Source organism: Lontra canadensis, unplaced genomic scaffold (genome assembly GCF_010015895.1).
Source record: "Lontra canadensis isolate GAN:19392208 unplaced genomic scaffold, GSC_riverotter_1.0 scaffold1, whole genome shotgun sequence".
Taxonomy (NCBI): domain Eukaryota; kingdom Metazoa; phylum Chordata; class Mammalia; order Carnivora; family Mustelidae; genus Lontra; species Lontra canadensis.
Window position 1 is genome coordinate 26,809,637 of NW_022630995.1, and position 5,921 is coordinate 26,815,557.

At 44.7% G+C, this 5,921-nt stretch overlaps 1 pseudogene; it reads left to right on the forward strand.

Moving 5' to 3' along the window:
* The first annotated feature begins 4,684 nt into the window (after positions 1-4,684).
* LOC116877167 lies at positions 4,685-5,144 on the forward strand (annotated as a pseudogene).
* The last annotated feature ends 777 nt before the right edge of the window (positions 5,145-5,921 follow it).

Genomic DNA, 5,921 nt, shown 5'->3' on the forward strand with positions numbered 1-5,921 from the left:
AAATCACAGCCATTCAGGTCGCCAAGATCCCTCTCCCAGGTGCCAGTCAGCCCCGAGGCTCAGAAGCACACCTCAGGGGCTCAGAAGCACCCCAGTGTGTGAGTTCTGGGCCCTCCGTCTCAGAAGTGCCTCTCTTTTCTGTCACAGCCCAAGCCCCTGCTTTCAGGGAAACACACACACATAGCCATACACATACAGACACACAGAGAGACACACACAATACCTCCAGAGACATGCATACATACAGACAGACACACACATACACACACAGACATACACACACAGATACACGCAGAGATACGTATGCGCGCGCACACACACACACACACACAGAGCCAGGTTACAGTTATGAAATCCTATCTTCAAGAAAAATCCTTGGGCGCTTGGGTGGCTCAGTGGGTTAAAGCCTCTGCCTTTGGCTCAGGTCATGATCCCAGGGTCCTGGGATGGAGCCCACAATCGGGCTCTCTGCTCAGCAGGGAGCCTGCTTTCCTTCCTCTCTCTCTGCCTGCCTCTCTGCCTACTTGTGATCTCTGTCTGTCAAATAAATAAAATCTTTAAAAAAAAGAAAAAAGAAAAATCCAAGGTCTTGATGGAGTGATAATATTCTAGAGTTCCCAATGGGGATCAGAATCTCCCTAAACACTCTCACCTCAGGCATTGGGCTGATTACTCTCCATGCTCTCCATTTGCCCCCCATCAAATCCATCCACTGCCCTTTTCAGCCACGTTCTGACCCCCAAGGACCTCCCCACTGGCCTTATTTGTCCATTCAGGCCTTCAGCTTTCGAGAGGAATGTGCAAGGGGGGTAGGGGGGCAGGGAGGAGAGGACACTCAGATATCAGCCAGGCAGTGGAGGAATCCCGAAGTGAGGCTTTCACGGTGAAGGCACATTTATGTCTACACTCTGGAAAGTGCTACGTTGAGAAACGCTTCTTTGCCTCACAAGACAACTTCAGGGCAGGCTAGCCCTCCAACCCTACCCATTTACAACCCCTTGATGAACTGAGATGGAATTATCCGGACTGAGCTTGGACAACTCAACCTGGATTGGGTTTTTGATAGCTCACGCACGTGTTTTTGTATTTGAATAACCTTGCTTTGGAGAAATGTGCTAATATCAGGCCATGATATGATTATCTTAGAAAGGCCATAGGGCTCGACCATTTTCTCCCATACAGTTGCCCCAGTAAGAAATGAGCATTTCCAACTCTTAATCATCCATGCAATAGAACAATTGTCTGCAGTACAGAGGCCAAAGACAGAAGTGAGGAAGAAACTCCCCTTTCTCTCTAGGGATGGGAGACGATTGGCATAAACCCTATGGAATTTAGAACCTTCAGCACAGAGTGAGCTGCCCCAGGCCAGGAAAGGGAGACCTGGATCAGGCAGGGAGCTGGAGTATTATTAGAGAAACTAAGTCCTTCTGGTCTTTCTCTGTCTTGTTGTACATCCCTCCCACTATCATCAAATCTTCAGGAAACTACCCTTAAAACAGAAGCTAAGGGAGTGAAGATATGGGAGTGTGAGCAGTGCCTGTCTTACCAACTCACTGGTGAAAATACCACCAGCTCTCAGGAGAAGACCACTTTGGCCAACAGAAAAGACTCCGTGAGGGTCAGCCACACACAAGGTCAGGAGCCGGTGAGAAGACAGTTGAAGTGCAGCCCAGGGATGGCTCAGAAATCACTCGGGGCAGCCTGCAAGGGACTGATTGCCTGATAATAATAATTCGAGTTACAAGTAGGACAGATCAGTTCAGATAACTGAAAAAGAGAGCCACATTGCTCATACTTCATCTCGAGATACTCATTCGGTTTGGGGATTAAACTTCAAAAACATCACCCTAAATCCTACATGATGGTTTTTCATCCAGAGCTCGCCTAGGATCATTCCTAAATAGGTGGGTAGGTGTTTAAAAACTATCTTCCTGTATTTGAAAAATGGGACAACTTTCCACTCCCAAAAGCCAACTCGCCTCAGAGCTATAAAAAGAAGCAACCCTTTCAAAAGCTAGCTACCTAAATCTCTCATGCTCCCGAGACATTAAAATAATCAAATGAGATTGCACAGTACCTGATCAATGACCTTGCTTGTAAGACTCCTTCCAAAGTGCATTTGGGCTTGGGGCTAATAACAGCCACGAATCACACGAGCCACACAGAAGACTGGGCAAGGGGTAATTATATCAGGTAATAAAAGTAAGAAATAGCCAGCCATTAAACCTGGGAAGCTATTTTTGTACAAAATACAGGATCAGGGTGACATATTTAGAATGGAGCCATCTGTGTATGAGCAGCAAAAAGAGGAAGGTCTGATCCCAGAGTAAATGATTCTACCACAGAAAACCAAGGAGGACTTAATGTTTGAAGCCAGCCCTGGTGTGGGACAGGGTCCAGGGACAACCACACCACCCACAGCAACTGACTGGGGTGTCCTTCGTAAGTCACTTAGCCTCTCTGGCCTTCAGCTTCAGCTGCAAAAGATGAACTTGGAATAAATATTCTCTTGGTTCCTTACCAACTCCAAGTTTCTCTTTATAGTTGATACAGAATTTATTCAATACTTGGGAGGCAAAAAAAAAAAAAAAAACCAACAATAAACCCTGAAATTGCTCATGATCAGCAGTTCTTTTCTTCTTCTTTTTTTAAAATTTTAAATAATCTCTGCACCCAACGTGGGGCTTGAACTCACAACCCCGAGATCAAGAGTCGCAGAAAACTTGCTTTATGCCAACATTGACTGTGTGTGATCTCATTTCACCTTCGTGACAGTTTTTGGTTTGGGAAGAAAGGCTGTCTTTCCTTAGGAAGAGAAACCAACCCCAGTAGAAAGTAAGGCAATAAAGAATCCCGGATGATCCCCGTAAATGAATTTCCCTTATGGATTCTTACCCAGTTAAATAAATGATTAAGCTAATTGCACACATTCTTTGTACACTTTCTTCTTTTGAAGTAGGCTGATAGATAAAAGGAGAAATAAATTTCATACGTTCAACATAGTCATGTAAGTATAACATACTTGCTTTGGAAGTAAGCTAATTGAAACAGCAAAAAAAAAAAACAAAAAACCAAGATTTAAGATCTTCCTTGGGTAAATTAAACTTGTCAAGTCATAATTGAAGTGTACATTTCATCTCATGTATGCCAACCAACTGGAGCTCCAAAGATACTCTCAGCTGCAACAGAAAATGAAGATCTCTCATACCCCACGCCTGATGCGTAAACTCTCCATTTAATGATGTTTGGGTTTCTCCCTTTGGATATGCCAACTGCAAGGGAAGACTAATAAAAAGTTTTAAACTCCAGGTTGCTAGGATACATTATCCATTGATTTTGAAGTACAAATCTCCATTCTTGCTCAGGCTGGGATAAATTATCATTACTAAGAAATCTTTAGAAATACAGTCAGTTCTCAAAGTACTTTCCCCAGAATATTTATTCAAATAGCACTGTTCTAAAAAGGCTCTGTGTTCTTTATTCTTAGGAACTTGGAGGGTGTACAGACAGTCCTATGAGTTAGTATTGGGTAAGCCATTTGCACACTAGTGGTAGTTCACCCACTGGAGAAGAGAAATGTAGAGATATTTTGAAACTTCAGAGTGAAAAGAGAATTTGGACTTTGGAAGGATGGGGTGAAGTGAAGGGAATTTTTTCCAATATTTATTTTTAGTGTCCTTTCAGATCTAAAGTCATTCTGTCCGGGAACATGAAGATTGAATTATGACTGGTTAGTATACTTACCAAATTATCATGTGCCTCTTATATTTTAAAGTGTAATTTATTTAGGTATTTTCAAATGTATTACTTGGGGGCTCTTCTCAACATTCCAAATTGTTCCTACAGGTGGAGCTAATATTCCCAAATTGAAAGTAATCCAGCACCTTCAGGTTTTGTTAAAAGCAAGCGAAAATCTACAGAGAAGAGAGGAAAGAAGCATTTTATATTTTTAAAAGAAATCTATTTATTTGCTTATTTATTTATTTATTTATTTGACAGAGAGAGAGAGAGAGAAAGAACACAAGTAGGGGGAGTGGGAGAGGGAGAAGCAGGCTTCCCACTGAGTGGGAAAGCCCAACATGGGGCTCGATCCCAGGACCCCGGGATCATGACCTGAGCTGAAGGCAGACTTTAACAACTGAGCCACCCAGGTGCCCCAAAGATTTTATTTATTTACTGGACAGAGTCAGAGACACAGCGAGAAAGGGAACTCAAGCAGGGGGAGTGGGAGAGGGAGGAGCAGGCTTCCCGTTGACCAGGGAGCCTGATTCGGGGCTCAATCCCAGGGCTCGGGGATCATGACCTGAGCTGAAACGAGACACTTAACCAACTGAGCTACACAGGCGCCCCGGAAAGAAGCATTTTAGAGCATTTACTGGATGCAGGTGCTACACGTAGGTGATCTCATAGATTATCTCATAGAATCCTTGAGAGGTAGGGTTGCTGGCCCATTTTCTAGGTGAGGAAGGTGGGGCTTAGAGCAGTCTAGCAGGTTACACAGCTAGCAAGTGGTAGAAGTAGGTTGGAACTCAGTCTACTGGACTCCGCAGATGGTTTCTTCTCTCCCATCGCCCAATGACTATGGGGGTCCTTTAGCCACCAGGGGCCTTCAGAGAGAGTGTGTTTGTCCACTACCTTCCCACATCCTCTGAGGGTGATTAATCTTTCTGCCTCCACTGTCACAATGGCACCCGTGAATAAACCTGTGGGGGGGCAAGAAAAGAAGCATGTTCTAAAGTTCACCCTTGACTGCATTCACCCTGTAGAAGGTGAAATCGCAGATGCCGCCAATTTTGAAGACTTCTGAGGGTTAAGAATCAAAGTGAATGGAAAAGCTGGAGGTCTTGGTGGAGGGGTTGTGTATGCTGAAAGGAGCAAAAGCAAGATGACCATGACTTCTGACGTGACTTCTTCCCAATAGTACTTGAAGTTTTTTCACTAAGAAAGATTTGAAGAACAGTCTGCATGCTTGGTTGCACACAGCTGGTAACAGGAAAGAGAGTCACCAGTTGCATGACTGCTAGATTAGCAAGGATGAAGAAGAGGAGGAAGACAGGATCAAAACTCGTTTACCTGGAATGGTTTTGCAGGAGTTCTTGAATAAAACTTGGGAACCAAACCGAACAAACCAGAAGTGCCACTAACTGCTCACCATGTATCAGTGAGCTCCCACCATGGGATTCTGCTTCTGGGAGCCTCTACTACAAAGGGCCTATTAGTGCAGGACAGATGTCCCACATGAAGAGGGTCAGCTCCTTAGCCGACAGCTCAGCCTGGGGTCTCCAGGGTAGCCCTGCTCAGGCAGGGAGGAAAGCTGTCACAAGACCAGCTCCTGCTAGCAGCTGGGGGCCAGCTGTTGCATTCAAGAAATGTGAGCCCTAGAAAAAGCATAGTAATGTGGATCCAGGAAAGTGATCTTAATTTCCCACTCTCCTGTTTGAAAATGTCACCTCACTCCTGATGTCGGGATTGAGCCCATGACACCCATCTGGCCAATCATAATCCTGTTTCCCTAGACACAATGGGTGATCCAGGAGTGGGCAATGACCCAAGCAGAGCCAGAGATTTTTTTTTTTTTTTGAGTCTGATACATGGATAACGGGAAAAAGAATTTCCCAGTGGGGAGGCTGTGACATTTCGGCTGCCTGTAACCATCTTCCACACCAGGCCCCTGGGGGAGAAAGCATCTCTGCAAAAGGAAATGAGAGATGAGAAATAGAGTGAGGGAGAAAGAAAGTTCTGGTGGTGCCCAGTCCTGAGAACAGAGACTGGTTCATGAAAGCTCCTCGTCGAGTCCTAGGAACTAACCCAGAAATCAGCTCAGTCATGTGAACCAATACTCCCTCTTCTGCTTTTAAACAAACTCGGGTGGTTTTCTGTGTCCTGGACTTGACAGAGCTTTGATTAATGCACTTGGTTAC